Source organism: Ictalurus punctatus, chromosome 12 (assembly GCF_001660625.3).
Source record: "Ictalurus punctatus breed USDA103 chromosome 12, Coco_2.0, whole genome shotgun sequence".
In the NCBI taxonomy this organism is placed as follows: Eukaryota; Metazoa; Chordata; class Actinopteri; order Siluriformes; family Ictaluridae; genus Ictalurus; species Ictalurus punctatus.
Window position 1 is genome coordinate 14,292,603 of NC_030427.2, and position 16,439 is coordinate 14,309,041.

General features: G+C 37.4%; 1 protein-coding gene across 4 annotated transcripts in view; it reads right to left on the bottom strand.

Moving 5' to 3' along the window:
- gulp1b (GULP PTB domain containing engulfment adaptor 1b) overlaps window positions 1-15,901 on the bottom strand; it is a 33,377-nt gene extending 17,476 nt beyond the window's left edge. Inside the window, exon 1 of one of the 4 annotated variants that reach the window (XM_017480643.3) lies at window positions 15,769-15,901. The gene's annotated coding sequence lies outside the window, so the exon portion shown is untranslated. The remainder of the gene's footprint in view (window positions 1-15,768) is intronic. The other 3 variants (XM_017480644.3, XM_017480645.3, XM_017480646.3) reach the window with 3 other exon arrangements.
- Window positions 15,902-16,439: the final 538 nt, after the last annotated feature.

Here is a 16,439-nt window from a genome sequence, read left to right on the forward strand (position 1 = left end):
TGATTATTTCTTATAGCAGCACAGGCTGGAGTGTTTTATTCCTCTTATACCACAGCAATTCACAGATGATTAAAATTCTATGTGGCTGTTGATTTTGCTTTTTTATTTTGAGGTTTTTTTGTGCTTTTTTTGTGGAAAACTACTTGAACGGCACAAAATTGTTTTGTGCGGTCTTTCACGGTGATGTTTGTTAGTAAATGAGACCTTTTAGCTGTACACATGCTCGACGCACGTGAATCGAAGAGCGCAATGCTCAATGCGTATTGTGATGACGTCATGTGACGTGTCTCGGCCCAAATCTGCAGAAAATCTGCAGTCATTTTGAAAAATCCCAAGCTCCTCTGAATATTGCGGAGTTTGCTTGATTTTGCATTCATTTCTGCGATCGCAAAATTGCGAAATCCTGGAGGGACTGAAAAACACTGGGTTTAAAATTCTGAATAATCTTCATACTAAACCCTGAAGTGAGGCATCTGACTACATAAACATCCTGTGTGATCAAGCAAATAACACAAATTTTAGCTTTAATATGTAAAATTTTCATATCCTCGACTAAGGCACCTTCTTTGCAGTGCAATATGAAGTACAATACTGAATCCACAAACATACTGCGTATTTCATGGACATGTTGTAAAAAATTTGAATACGCACTTCAGCCTCACCTCTCTTGTCCGTCCTTAATGCTAAATGGGTCATTTCGGGAATTTAATAAGAAGGAAATTGCAGCCATCCATCTCATTTTTAATGTGCTTTAATGTGCTTTAATGTGCTTATTCAAACCCAGCAGAGACCATCATTACATTCTTCACATATTATTTGGTAGTCTTTTAACATCCCTAGCGCTAAGCCGATTTTATTTTGTGTTTCTGACGAGAGACATGAACAATACCGTGAAATTTATTTGACTTTTTGTCTCATACAGATGATGTTACTGTTACTATAGCAAAAAGTGTTTGATTCTTTTTGTACCACAGTAATTTAGCAACAATTACAAGTTTTATTAATTAAAGAATGTATATTTTATCCGTATATAGTTATGTTTACTGTCTGTGAAACAAGCTAGATCTTGCTTTACCTATGGCTGTTACAAAGCGCTGACACTGGAGACTCCTTCTATAAAGAAATCATAACCATATGTTGTTTAAACCTGTTTATGTGGAACATCTGCCATACAAGTCCCTTGTTACTATAGAAACGATAACATATTAGAACGAGCACATTCATATAAACCTGTGATTTGCGGCTGAACTACTGTCAGAGCTGCTGTTATAGAAAATAAATGAACACCTTCTGACCAATCAGAATCGAGAATTCAACACAGCATAGCAGCATAGCATATAACTGTACTGTATTTTAAATTAGTAAACAAAGTGCCATTCTTTGCCAGTCTTCCAGCACTCCGAAATTCTATCACATGATCATGATGCAATTGTGGAACAAACCAGCTCCACACATTCTGTTTAAACACTAAGAGGTGTGTACTCAGTGCTGTGACATTTTCATAATGACATACAATTCATTTCAATTTAATATTTCACCTTAACACCTTTATATGCAACACAGAGGTTCAAGCAAACACATTTTTCTGTCCTGCACGTTTGTGGGTGTTAGACGTGATTTCTCTAAAAAATAACTTTTCATCATTTCTTTTAACTAATCACTGCCTTAGTTTATCAGTCAATCGGTTTAATACCAGTTTCAACACAACTGGAGCAATCTGGGTGTGAGAATCTGGCAGGTTTCAAAAGTTGCATCAGTCCACCCACATCACTGCTGATGGTTGCTTTCTTGGACACCAAAATAGCAACTGGACAAAAACAAGAAGAAAAAAGACCTGAGTTACGGTGCAACCAAATTACCTATACGCTGATGTAGTAGGGATGTGTGTCTCCCTACTATAATAATAATAATAATAATAATAATACAGTTACATGTTTAACTATATTATACCAAAACAATAGTTAAACAAGTGACAAAAAAAGTGATATCCACCCTCTTCTGCATACATAAGCGATCATACTAGAGGTCGACCGATAGTGGATTTTACCGAAACCGATAACCCATTAATCAACCAATAGATAAGTTGGGCTGTACCTGCCGATAACCCATTAATCAACCAATAGTTTTTAAATCTGATACTGAATGAAAACATAACGCTCAAAGTAAAATTTTGCTGAACTTTATTACAAAAATAAATTGTACTGACTGTACCATGAAAACGTTCTTTACTTTTTTAAATGAAATAAATATATAAATACTAATATATATATATTAACTATGAATAAATATTAAAGTAAATAAAAGATATACATACAAAATTGATCAAAAACACTTCAAATAACACAACAAAATTTATTTGTCAGTGATAGTTTTTATTTCGCCTCTACACTCCCGCAATGGACGCAACTGGGGAAAACTATCGGTGTGGATTTTTGTGCCGATTGATCGGCAAAACGATCAAATCGGTAGACCTTTACATCATACAGCCACAAGTGTTTAATGTCACACTGATTGACAGGGGAAAGAGCGTATGTCACTCCTCCCACCCAAGAAAACACGACAAATTTTGCTTCCTTGGCTAGCCATGGATGGATGTGACATTGTTGGGACTCAAACTTACGATCTCCCAATGATAGAATAAATTAGGGCTGCAAGAACTAATCGATAAAATCGATAATAATCGATTATGAAAATCGTTGTCAACGAATCTCATTATCGATTAGTTGGTCTGCACGCGGCACGGGGTACGTTTACTCATTACGTTACTTCTGTTCCGAAAACACGCTTCGGCGAGTAAATACTAAAATTGTGCCCCAAATGAAGTACTGTACACTTACACTCTGGTGTACACTCTGGTAGTACTCTACCATCTAGTGTGTGGATTTTAGAAAGGTAATATCATCTCAAATATATCACTAGAGTTTTTTTTACTAACCGGAACTATAAGCCATGACAGCGCATGACATCATACACACGCTAGCATTAGCAGACACCCCAGAGTCACTGACAATGACTTTCTTCAGTTTACTGTTTATTAACAACATGACCTCAGTCACCATCAGACGAAGGAGATATATATTTATATAATATATATTCTGGTGTGTGTGTGCGTGTGTGTGCGCGTGTGTGTATTGGGTTCTTTTCTGTTTTGGACAAACAGTATTTGTAACACTCAGTTTGTGGATTTTATTTTAAATAAACAAGCAAAAAAAAAGGTACTGAAAGCTTGCCCCGCCCCATCCGATTAATCAAAAAAATAATCGGCCAACTAATCGATTATGAAAATAATCGTTAGTTGCAGCCCTAGAATAAACGCTTTTCTGCTGCATCACTGTACCACATATTGGTCATCTAATGCTTGTACAAGCTAATGTGATCGATTGCTGATGTCTAGTTACAAGGCACCATTTCCAAATAGTCTAATGTATATTTGTCTACATTGTCATTAGCTGATTTTATCTCCCTTTCCACATGAACAATAGCTCAGATTAGCATCATGACACAAAAAGGTGAAAAATGCACATCAGGCACTATATTTCACCAGCCTCCAGAAAGTACAAGTGGCCATTTATATCCCATAATGGCTCATTGTATGATGGATGCACGGCCAAGTCGGTTATATATCTCAGATGTTCATCTGCTTCTGTACTGCCATGTTTGTTTGCCACTCTATCATTGTGTTCACCATTTACATGACAGAAAACCCTCTTCCCTTCCTCTTTTATGTGAAAATATATATGGTATGTCTAGGCAAAATATTCAGAAAATGAACACACATACACACACAGACACGCATGCACAAACAAAGTACACACATGAGGTAATTACTGTGTTAGGAATTACAGCTAATGTTTGTTTGTCTTTTAAAAGAACATGTAAAATTGCCCTAAATATGGTGACAGCTGTATCTCTTTCTCTCTCTCTTTTGTCTGCCACTGTCACTCTCGCTTTTTTGTCTTTTTCTGTCGGTCTCCCTCTCTCTTTCTGTCTTTTTTTCTCTGTATCTTTCTTTGTCTTTCATTCTCACTGTCTCTCTTTTGATGTCTTTATCGGTCATTCTCTGCCTCTGTCTATCTGACTGTCTCTCTCTCTCTCTCTCTCTCTCTCTCTCTCTCTGTAGTTAATTGGTAGTTATTTCTCAGGAAGAAAAACCCGGCACATCAAACAGCACAACAAGGCATGATGATATCGCTCTTCTCTCTCTCTCTCGGTCTCTGAGTGTCGATCTCTCTCCATTTGTCGCTCTCTTTTTCTCGTTTTTCTCTCACTGTCTGTCTGTCTTTCTCTCTCTTGCTACAAAAAACAGATAACAGTCCTAATAACCAAAAATTAAAGACATTCCTTTTTCTTTCATGACCACCAAAAGATAAATATTCATCTATAAAAACACATTCATATCAATCATTTAAACAAACTCAGATTAACTGCCAGTCTAGCACATGCCAACCATTAAGTATAAGCACACACATACAGCAGCTACAAATAGATGCTCAGGCCAACATTAACCTTGAAATGGCTAATTTAATGCGCTCCACAGTCGTTTGTCGTTATACTGCTGTTTCAGCAAATTATTCCTCCATCCACATTACACTCTTCCTCCCAGAAGCTGCCAGCGATAATGAAATTATTAAGGTCATGTTCCAGGTGCGGTTTTCATTTCCAAATAGGCGCAATGAGACCAACACAGCAATGCCTGATGGGTACACACATTAAGGAACTTTTTGACATCATATCAACACACAAATTAACAACAATTACTAACGATGAGGCTAATGCCAGCAATTTCATGTCATTAACATACCCTAACCATACGATTACAAGAGTTCATTTAATGCTGCACATTTGTGGTTCTTCTATTCATCTTGGGCCTTAAACGCAGGTATTTCCACAAACCTTAGAATCTAAGGATCTAAAACCATCGAGTCACCCACTATCCTGTTATAACTGTATATTTGCTATATACATTTTCTAACTTCTTTTGCTTTGTTTATTTACAATTTAGTAATTTCGGTATTATTAAATTGTTCAAAGCAAAATAGAAAGGAATTTCTTCTATCAAAATTGGTCTGTGGCGGTACCTACCAGAACAATACATTCGATGTACGGATATGGATATCAACTCGGTCAACATCATTTTAAAGCTAGTTTGCTCACTCACTAACAAAAATAAATGCTAAGGGCAGTTTTATTTATTATTATTTAAGTCATTGTTTTGTAGCTTGCCACTAGTTTTTTTTTTTAACCAAACTACTGCTGCGTAACATAAGGTGAACATACATAATGTGAGACTAGTCTGTTTGCTCCCATTAACTAGCTAAATAATGCATATAACCCTGATGCTAATGAACTAGCTAGCTCTATCTACATACATTTTTCAGTTGTTGCTTTGTTTTGGAGCTCATCTCTTTATCGCTTCAGTGAAAAACCATAACCTTTTTAAAAGAATTAAATGCTGCCATTTCCGATTGCACTGCATTTCACTTTAATCAGTGAAACTGCTGCAGTGGTGCTGCACTGAAAAGCAATCACTGCACAATTACACCTTTTAACCATACTCGAGTGCCGAGAAAGGGCGAGACTAGGTAAAAGCTCTGAGAACTAGCTAAAACAATTAGACAAAAAGACAATTTGAGTGTTGCAGCCTTCTTTAAGCGTGACTCAAGATGCTGAAAAAAGATCTGCCTTTGCTAATCTTAGACGCATTTCATCATTGTCTATTCCCGCTTCCTGTTTCCCTCCCGTGAGAGGGGAAGCAAAGCACAAGCATACTGAAATGGGAACTGTGGTGTGAGCGAGCACGGAATTGACGCCCTTCCTGGGAGGGGGTATTATTTGATTTGGAGCGTGGCCAGCCAGGCACTCCCATTCTCACTTAACACATCTCAAGTGCAGGTCCTGCAGGGACAGAATGCTTTCTCACTTTCATCCCACGCTGCACTCAGCTTCAGGAGTAGCATTCTGCAGGGTTTATGAACTGGTTGTATCTCTTACACCAGCTTGAGAGCACTCTGATATCTGAAGTATGGCAAAATGTGTTTTAGTGGGGTTTTAGGGCTAAGAAGCCCTGCAAGCTAAATTCGGATTGGATTAGTTTCCATGTGGAGGTGGGTAATGTCATTGTTCCAGGAGTACCTGTCAAATTTTAGTCCCATCTGAATCTGCCATTTGGGTCATTTTTACAGACTGTGTGTAGATGAAACTGGAGAGATTATACCGTATTTCACCTTCTAGAAATTGAGCAGTAGGTACAACTCCAGAAAATATCCTGTCTGAATTGAGATGTTGGAAATGATTGCGTTATTTCCCATGGGAAAAGAGGTTTTTCACGTCTTCTTCAGTACAAAGTAATTCCAAAACTAAACCAAAATCTTCCCCTAATGAAACCAAATGGAAACCAAGCTGGGTCTAAAATGCAGAACAGTAAAATATAGATGACGTTTAAAAGGACGTGTCAGAGAAGACGTGATGCTTCTGGGATTTTGTTAAGTTCCTTGCACATCTACATCCTACATACATATTATGGTCATGTGACCTACTAATGATCAAGTACAAGAAGCCAAAAGCCCTAAAACAAATGGGTGACATTTATTAGTGACAACTGTGCACACATCATGAACATGCTCCCAAATATGATTGCTTACCTTACCATATGTGACTAGTTAATACAGACAGCTTCCAGCAACAACACTTAACAGACAAGTGTCCAGAAACCTAATCCTGTCCGACTATACTTAAGCCAACTACTTTAGATGCTTATCTCAACGGCGTTCTCCCTCTCCCAGTATTCATCTAACCAACACATACTGTCCAAAAGGATGTCCTTGGGATTCTAGAGACTGGTCCAAACATCAATCTTCTGATCCGTCTCTTTTTCATGTAAGGCACAACCTTTTTGTCTCTCAGAGAGGTGCTGCTGGTGTGGAGAGCATGCAAATGTATTTATCTCAGCATATGAATGATGAGCAGAGCATTCTCGCTGTGTTAATGTGGCTTCAAAGGATGGCCTGAGCATTATGATTATGGTCAAAAATAGACCCGATCTGGGAGGTGTCGAACATAACCACTAAGCTACCACTGCGCTAACAGTACATTTTTAACAAACAGGACTACAGGGTATGTCCTGATTCTCAGTACTGGGGATGATATTGGTTCATTTGATGATGCTGGATCATTTCATCCTGAAATGATGAAATTGGAACATATTTTCCATTATGGATGGGTGCAAATACTTACGTTCTCACAAGCGAAAGCAATGATCAATCATGACAAACAATAAATGTGAACATTTATTAAATTATAAACTTTGCTTTATGCCACAGCGCTGTTGAATTCTGCATCCTGATTGGTCTGAAGGTGTTGACTCATTTTATATAGCAGCGGCTCGGACAGTAGTGCAGCTGCAAAATATCATTTTGTGTTGTCGTTTCTGTAGTAACATGGAAGGAGTCTCCAGTGTCAGAGCTTTGTAACAAAAGTAAAGATGTAACTAAGTTTTCCAGCATCTTCGGGACAGCGGACGGAGTTTATGCTGTCGTACCTGTGTTTGAGTTATTTTCCTGTACCAACATGCCCTGAAGTGTTTTATTCCTTACTTATGGTGGTGGATTATATAAACTGGGTTACTACTACTACTACTACTACGTATTGCCTTACTAACTAGTTGTTAACTCCGTCAGAGAATTATAAAATAGTGCACCCATTACATGGTGCAGCCAAATATTTCAGCCATTTGAAACTTCAGGAACACACAGGACAGATTTTCTGAACCCTCATGTCTATTGTTAGTCAGTGATTGTGTAAAATCAATGCTCATTTCAAAGCACAGCTAAAAGACTTCTGAGAAATACAACTGGCCTGATTGCTTAAAAGGAGACTTGGGTCAGACTGAACCAGGGGAATCGGCAGCAAGGAGAAAATTAAACAGACAGTACAATAAGGCATGATGAGATCGCTCTTCTCTCTCTCTCTCTCTCTCTCTCTCCCTCTCTGCCTTGATATACAGAATATTCAGTGCACATCTGAATGGTTTTTGATAGACCTAATTAAATGCGGCCCTGCAGAAAAAAAAACCTGTATCTATCTCGCTGTCTTTGAGCTCTTCCACTGAGCCTCCTGAGGGAACAGAGGCTGTGTCACAAATTACAAAAGAACACTCTAATTACTCTACTAATCTAAATCGATGTGTGAATTAAGTCGTTTATCATTAATCGCAAAAGCAGCTTATGCGGAAATTAAATATGTGTAAAAAATACTACTCTATTATTAGCTCTGCTTCGATGTGCTAATAATTTAAATTAATTAAAAGATGGTCTAAATTCAACAGATTAAATCTGTCTGTACTGCAAATGATAATACCTTAAAAGTGAAAATATCCTGAACAGAAGCAAAATTATCTTATTTACTGCTCATGATTAGATAATAATAAAACAAATATGATTACAAATATGATTAGTTCTAGACATTTTTACTAATTCCAAATTATTCGCTGTGTGTTGTGTAATCACACGCACGTGCCTCCTTAGTAATGGATAGGAAAGGCAGAAGTACAGAAATATCCTGGATTAATCATGATCACCAGTCAGTGCATTGTGTCTCTCATGTGAAGTGTGAGACATATGAACTTCACCATATGTCTAACTCTGCAGCGGGGGTCTTGAACTTTTCCCGGAGACTGTGAACCTCGCTGTGGAAAAAATGTCAGACCGTGTTTGACTAAGATCTCGTCTGAATGCCTTTCATGTTCATGATCATATAAAATGCAAAATATGAAAATTCTTTTTTTTGTAAAGAATGCTGTCATTTTCTATGGTGCAGTTTCTATGCCACAGCAAAAAGCAATCGTTAAAAAAAAAAAAAGAAGTAAACACTTTATGTCAGACATGAATGTAATTCTCAGTTGCACTGCATTTCACTTTCATCAAAGTGTTGCAGTCGTACTGCCATGACTCTAACTGGAGAAAAAGAGAAAGGTCTTTCTTTTGCAGGTTTGCACAATGCTGAAATCTCTTTAGTTTTGCCTGTAGTGAAACATGATGGTGATAACATAATTTTACAAATGCGCAAGCTCATGGGAAACAATACAACAACAGTGCCCTTGCATTACTTAAAATAGCCTTTAGATATGCCAATAATCTCTCTTGGGAAGAAAATATAATCAAAGAAATCTCTCATGAGTGTGATTTTTTTTGAGGAAAGGTAATTTATTTGGTCAGTTCTTTAAGTGAAAAATGTAACCATTTTGTTCAATATTCTCATGAAGGGTGCCAATAATTCCGAAACTGACTGAATGTAGTCATGTTGCTGACAGCCAGCAAGTCCATTCCTGGTTTTTAAGCCGATGCAGAAGCAGGAACATGTCTTGCTTTCTAGAGTTATAAAAATGATTTTCCGATGAAAATACCGACATTTAAGTCCTTTCTTAAAGATAGATGATGTAGTCTTTTACCGGACGATTGTGTTTCGGACAACATCAGACAAATCAACAAGAGAATCAACAGTTGCTGTTATCATTAAGACTATTAAAAGTTAAGAATAAAAATCTATTTTCATCCACAGAGACTAAACTCAATGGTGTATAAAATGGAAAACTATTAAACCATCTGTTTATAATGAAATGCCTTCCAGATATACTAAAACTGAATTATCACAAAGATTTCTGTTCATTTATTTACTTAATTACATCTCAGGAGACAAGCGGCAGGCAAACTCACAGCTACTGAAAGAGAGAAATAAAGATAAGCATGAATATGTACATCTTACAGTAGAAGGGTAAATCGGAACGAAAACACTAATGAACTCAGATATTTATTCAAATCAAATACAACTATGATCAGGCTCATATATTCCTCTGAGGTTTGTTTTTTCCCCAGAAGTATGAAACACATTATGTATAGTTCATTATCCAAATGTTTCACCTGTCCATCCATACAGTCCTCAGAATTATTGGCACCCTTGATAAAGATGGGTAAGAAAAAATGTCTTTAAAGTAATACAGTTTAAACTTGCTTCAGTCTAGGACAAGTCCAAGACCAGGACTAGCTAAGATTGAGTCAAGACTGAGTCTTAAAGGGGATTTATTAGTAAGTCAAGATCAATTATTTATTATATAAGTCAATATCAAGCCCAAGACTGAAAACTTTTTAAGGCCAAGTCTTTACTTAATTTAGTTGGCTTTTGGATTATTGCAGAAAATAAGCTCTGTAACCAACAAAACTTTATGATTCTGAAATTAACACAACTTTTATGAATCTTTATTTACACATATACATTAAAGCACAGTGAAATTCTTTTCTTCACATACCCCAGCATGTTAGGAAGCTGGGGTCAGAGCACAGGGTCAGCCATGACACAGCACCCCTGGAGCAGAAAGGGTTCAGGGCCTTGCTCAAGGGCCCAACAGTGGCAGCTTGGCAGTGCTGGGGCTTGAACCCCTGACTTTCCGATCAGTAACCAAGAGTCTTAACCACCAAGCCACCACTGCCCCTGCAGTTTGAAGCCTAAATACAATCAGCAGAAGTAAAAAAGCTAAAGTCAGACTATAAATGAAATATTCCATAGTCGCAACGTCACCACCACTAAACTTTATAGCAATACAACTAGAAAAAATGGAAAATACTATAAATTGATAAATCTACAAGTTGGTAAGTTTTGAGTTGGAATAGTTTGCAAGAGCGCGAGGATAAACACAATGAGGCCGTAGTATAGATGAGTTTTTCTGTTTGCTGTGATGGCGTTTTGGTGGTGGTCAACCTGGAATTGGACGTGTGTCTATATTGTCTCAATGCACTGTGAAGAGGATGGTTCAAGTGGCCAAAACATCTCCAAGGATCACAGCTGGAAAATTGCAGAAGTTATTTGTGTCTTGGGGTCAGAAAGTTCCCAAAACTACAATCCGAAGTCACCTACATCACCACAAGTTGTTTGGAAGGGTTTCAAGAAAAAAAGCCTCTACTCTCATCCAAAAACAAACTCAAGGGACTTCAGTTTGCCGGACACTACTGGAACTTGGGATCAGGTTCTATGGTCAGATGAAACCAAAATAGTGCTTTTTGGGAATAAACACCAGAGGTGGTTTTGGCACACACAGAGAGGTAGCCATATGGAGAAGTACCTCATACCCACGGTTAAATATGGTGCTGGGTCTTTAATGTTTTGGGACTGTTTTTTTGCCAGAGGACCTGGAGAATTTGTTAGGATACATGGCATCATGAACTCTATCAAATATCAACAGATATGAAATGAAAACCTGACTGTCTCTGCCAGAAAGCTTAAAATGGGCCATGGTTGGATCTTCCGGCAGGACAACAATCCAAAGCATACATTAAAATCAACACAAAAATGGTTTACTGACCACAAAATCAAGGTCCTGCCATGGCCATCCCAGTCCCTTGACCTCGAAATGTGAAGGATCTGGAGAGATTCTGTATGGAGGAATGGTCTCAGATCCCTTGCCAAGTATTCTCAGGCATTATAGGAGACGACTCAGAGCTATTATCTTGGCAAAGGGACGTAGCACAAAGTATTGACTAAAAGGGTGCCAATAATTGTTGCACACCTATATTTAACAAAGATATTTTTATTGGATAAACCTGTTTTGTTTGCAATTGTTTGATATCCATGAGAGCAGAGTATTTTTGTGATTTTTTTAAGCAAAATATCAAAAGGTTAAACAATAAAGACAATTTTTCACAGCCTTCTTTGCTCAAATTTACCAAGGGTACCAATATTAATGGAGGGCACTGTAATAATGAGACATGTACACAGTAGTAGCACACAGGACCGCGGGTACTCTAATAGGCTGCGTGTATTTGTGTGGCAGTCAGAGCTCGTTATCCGAACGCTAACAGGGACAGGGTTTGAGTCATAGCTCTTGTTTCATCAGTATCTGCAGGGAGCGCTTAGATATCTCTATTGATCACGCAGTCAGTGTGCTGATGGGCTGTCTAGTCAAAGACATTTAAAGATGCCCTCACAGCAAGAGGCTGGAGGTGTGGGTGATATGTAAGGAACAAAACAAGTTACTGTTACCATGCTGAAGTTGATATATGAAGTTATATTCCAATAACAGTGCGTCCAGAACCGTTTTATTCCATTTAAACTACAGCGATTCTCCACAGTTACATTTTTGTAATTATTAAACAATAAACATATCATACTTTTTTATCCATTTATAGTTACGTTTAATGCTGTGGACTGTTCACAACACAGTTAACAAAATCCTTTTCTGAGAGGACAGAGGTAAAAAGACACTGATTGAACAACAACACAATAACGCAATAACACACAATACACAGAGCAGGTAATAAAAATGCACACATCAAAAGTGACCAGAGATGAGTTCTTATACAGCTATATGCTGTATTTTAGCTAGATAGCAAGAGTTACTGCGCTACTTCATGCTATTTTGGGCTGAAGATGCTAGTCATTACCTCACCAGCCTCCCTTTTTTCTCTCTTATGAAGTTGGTAAGTCAAAAAAAAAAAAAAAAACCGCTTGTCCTGTTACTGAGAAATCGCAAAGAGTAAACTCCTTTGTCTTGAAGATTTTGTAAAACCATTATAAATGTGAAACAGCTTTATCTTTGACTGTTACAAAGTACTGACTCCTTGCCTAAACATTCCATAAATAAATGTCTCCTCACAGAAAAATTCACCAGATAGCAAGACGTGTTACAGAGCTCGTAACGAAGTCCCAAATGCATATAATAACTTTTTAGAAGTGATATTCAATCTCGTGTACAGCACAATCAATGTAGAAAATCTGATTTTACTCCCAGTCTCACACAGAGATTTGAAAAAAACTAACGAGGCTAATGTTATGCTAATGTAATAGGTGTTTTAATTGACATTTTAATTGAACACTTAAAATGTTACAGTGCTTTTATAGGCTGTTTGGAACAAAATCTACATGTTAAAAAGTTACCTCAGTCTGTAAACTGTATTTTTTAGCTGCATGGGAGCAGGTAATTATTTGAAATGTGCTAATAAGCAAGTCTTTCAAGAGAACTAATTTGGGGTGAAATATTGTTAAACCGTTGTACATTTAAGTGAAGACATTCAAGCCGGAGTGTAAACCCTGATATGAAAAACGAAGCCGTATCTCAGTGGGTTATAACGTTCACTAGAGGATTTTCTAACGCAGTAATCGCAAATGGTGGCTAGCGCGACCTAAAATGAATGGATGGCTAATAAAGCTATAGCACCAGCTCTCAAACAGTGATGAAATGTACAAGAAGCGATTTTAGTAATTTGAGATTATATTCATGTATAATATGATCGTAATTTCACTAGTGTCTTGTTACTCTTATAGACTGTTCTTGTAAACTGTGACATTGTAATGAATCCCATGCAAATGAGTCTGTGACTATTTTACACCCATTAACTACTGCAGCTATTCCTCCTGAGGTGCACATAACAAAACTTTTTTTTTTAACAATATGAGCTCTAACTGCATGCAAATTATCCATACACACACCCCATACACCTGATAGTACAAAGAAACATCTAATTAGCTTTCCTAGTGCGCTTTTGGAGCTCACAGATAATGAGAACGACAGACGTGAGTGGATTTTTTTTTTACATTCGTGCAAGTATACGGCCGATTCTTGTTTATACCCGAGTCATCGTGCCACTCAAAACCAAAGCTGAAGCCATGTAGTCAGGATGAGAATGACTGAGATTGAATTACACTTCTCTCTCAGTTTAACAGCTAAATTTAAGTACTACCACAGCACATTTGTGTCTCGACCACAGCTGGAGTCGGACTCTAAAATCTGGGTCAAAGCTTTAAGCATCTGTACAAAGAAAAAAAAAAGTGCTGAAAGAAGCATTTCAGTTCACTCGAGTTCATTTCAGTTCAGTGTTCGGGATTATGAGGCCTGTAGAGCCCAAAGCACAAATGTTTTATTGTATTTTAATCTTTAATACCGTTCCACACTGTTCCGAAACCCAACAACTTCACATATTTGATATTTTGTTGTAAATAGCAACAGGTCAGAGATATAGCACCAGTCTGCTGTGCTCATTCTACCTCTAGAGCTTTAAACTTTTCTAACTAGCTGATTTTAACTATTCCACAAACTCAAATGAGGCTTTTTCTACTGTAGCCTCAAAACTATTGAACAGCATAGCAATTTTTTATAAAGACATCTCTCTATAGTAGACATTTTAAAATCCAATTAAAAACCGATTTATTCTCCCAGTTTTTTGAGTCTCTTTATGGACCATAGTGCTCTCTTATGTGTATGATTTTGTATTTTTTATTTAGCTTATTATTATTACTTTATTTATAATTTATTGCTCTTTAAATTACTTGATCTTACCATACAGCGCTATAGTCTTTAAATGTGCGTCACCTATATATAAGGTGACGAATTGCTCAATTGTGTTAATTCTTTCAACTGTTCATCTATAGACATGAGGTGGGAGGTGGGAATACACTCTGGATAGGATGGCGGTCCATCACAGGGTACCATGCACACACATATTCACACACTCATTCACACCTATAGGCAATTAAACATAGTCTACGCACTTTGCTTGTTTTTGGGAGGTGGGAGGAAACCAGCGAACCCAGGGGAAAATCCACACAGGAACAACATGTGAAACACCACACAGACAGAAAACCAAGTTCAGGATCGAACCCTGGAGCTATGAGCACCTTCTACACAGTGCATCTTATTATGCTCTATATGGTATTGTCCTTTATACTTTTACGACTTGATGTTAAAATAAATTTCTGATGCAACACTTAAATGTGCAGTGAGGCACATTCTCATTCTCAGGATTCTCAGTGCTTCTGTTCCAAATGACTCCCCACCCTCTACATAAGTGCACTTCGTCTGCTAAATAAAAGTCTTTTACAGTTTAGATAGCTCCAATTTAAGTTTCAAAAACAGACTAATGGATACATTCTCCCAATATAGGAAAAAACAACCAAACAATAAATACATTTTAAAAAATAGCCATCTAACTGTATGTAATTTCACTTGTAGACATAATTATTTTCGTGATTTTTTTCACAAGCTTGAACTCAATATATTATGTCTAGAAGCTTGAACAACACGTGCATAATATGCAAAAAAAATAATTAAATAAATAAACCACATGACCTATGTGAAAATAAACAGTGAGAAAAAAATTGTCAAAATAATTTCTTTTAGAAAGATCACATATAAAAATAGAAATACATACACTGTATGTGAAGAAAGCCTTAAGTGCATTTTAAAAAATCACATTGGAACATAAATCAGCTGTGTTTAAAATATTACATATAACAATACAAATAGATGCACTGCACGTGACAAATATGAACTGTGATAAAATCATGTGAAAATGAAAAAAAAAATAAATACATGCACCATGTGAAAAAAATGGACCATGAGGGAAAAGTCATACGTGAAAATAAATAAATGAAGGGGGGGGGAAACTCAGATGTGAAACTAGCACGTGCACTACATGTGGAAAGTGTGAAAAGTCACGTGTGAAAAGTCCACTAGATGTATCAAACGTGAAAAAAAAAAAATAACGCGTGAAGATTATATAGGATGCAAATATTTTGCCATGTGAAGTTCATGGCATTTTTCGAACAGGATGCATCAGTGCAAAAAATCCCAGCAGAAATCCTCCTCTTTAATAAACACCTGCATGCTTTAACGAAAACTATTCCCTTCTTTATTTATATAAAGGAATGAGTGCGTGACACTGAATCTCACTGAAACGGATAAACAAACTCACATCAGCGCATTCAAAATGTCAAAGCGCAACTTACAGGTAAAGCTGTTTCTCTCGGTTATTCCGCCGCTCTCCGGTGTCTGAAGGTTCGTGCGCCTGTCCCCGTTATTCCGCGCGCTTCAGCTTACTCGAGCTGCTTAAAGAACTTTAATGACATCACACAGCCAATTAAAACAGCGCGCGAACCTCCGACCATTTAAAGGGGACGCGCGCGATTTGCTTTTGGTTAGCAACGGTCTAGTCAGCCAACATTATCCATGAGCTATGTGTTTATCTCATCAAAGCAAGCTGATGTGTCTGTATGTTGATTGAGCGGAAGCAAATACTAGTATATACAGCATTTCACTAATTTACTAGTGCTGCTTTGTTTACTATTGATGCTGTGAGCAAGTATTATGATAATGTTATGCTGAAATCCATTTGGATGCCGAAAGCTAGGTCAGATTTGTATGGCTAGTCTCTCGATTTGATAAACGTATACTATTGGCCAAAAGTAGGCCATGTGAACACCTGACCATCCCACCCAAGTGTGCTTGTTGAACATACCATTCCAGATTTATTCCCCTTTTTGCTGTTAAAATGATCTCCCCTCTTCCAGGAAGGCTTTCCACTAGATTTTGAAGCGTGGCTGTAGGGATTTATGTTCATTCAGCTACAAGAGTATTAGGGAGGTTAGATCACACTGTGACCAATGTAAGTGTGAAGCAA